Here is a 938-nt window from a genome sequence, read left to right as displayed (position 1 = left end):
GGGCGTGAGACAGGGTTTCTCTGCATAGCCCTGGCTGTCCTGGAACTCACTTTGTAGACCAGGCTGGCCTTGAACTCAGAAATCCACCTGCCTCTGCCTACTGAGTGCTGGGATTAAAGGCCGCGCCCAGTTGATAGAGAGGAATTTTAATATGTGGTTTAGAGTCTGTTCTTGTAATATTTTGGTGAAGAATGTGGCTATTTTTGCCCTTGTCCAAAAATCTGCCTGAGGCTAAATTGAAGAGTTTTGGATTAGCCGTATTATCAGAGGAAATGTCAAACCAGCCTAGTATTGTCATGTGGTTATTAGTGTTCGCTCTCATGAAGATCTGTAATGAAAAGGAGCAAGCTGAGAAAGGGAAGATGTACAATTCAAGGAGAAAAGGGTCACTAGGAAGTGGAATGACGGTAAATCCTGTTTTCAAGGAGATAAACAGATTAAGGACAATCCTGATGTTAAATGGAATAAAGGCAGTGGTGAACTCAGGGCAAGACCCCATCCAGCTAAGCTTCCAACTTGTGAAAAGGAATTAAAGAACAGTTTAGGACCAGGTGTGGTAATGCTCACCTTTAATCCCAGCACTCAGAAGGTCGAGGCTGGTGGATCTCTGAGTTTGAGGCCAGCCTGGTCTACAGAGAGAGTTCCAGGACAGCCAGGACAGCCAGGGCTATACAGAGAAACCCTGTCTCGAAAAACAAAAACAAAAAAACAAACAAAACAAAACAAAAAAACCCAGAAGGCTGGTGAAGACGTCACTGAACAAGCAGACCACGTCCCAGCCTCAGCAGTCAATAGAACTCGGCAGCGTTGGCCATGCGGTTACAGCTTTAGAGAGAAGTATAGAAGAAAGGGGTTATGGAGTCTCCCTAAGTGACTATGAAAAGTCTCTGAGACAGAGTGTCCCTCAATGGAGGCCTAGAAAGGCCCTTGTGGGAAGC

Source organism: Mus pahari, chromosome 1 (genome assembly GCF_900095145.1).
Source record: "Mus pahari chromosome 1, PAHARI_EIJ_v1.1, whole genome shotgun sequence".
Taxonomy (NCBI): domain Eukaryota; kingdom Metazoa; phylum Chordata; class Mammalia; order Rodentia; family Muridae; genus Mus; species Mus pahari.
The sequence above is the reverse complement of the archived record's forward strand: the minus strand, read 5'-3'. Positions refer to the sequence as shown.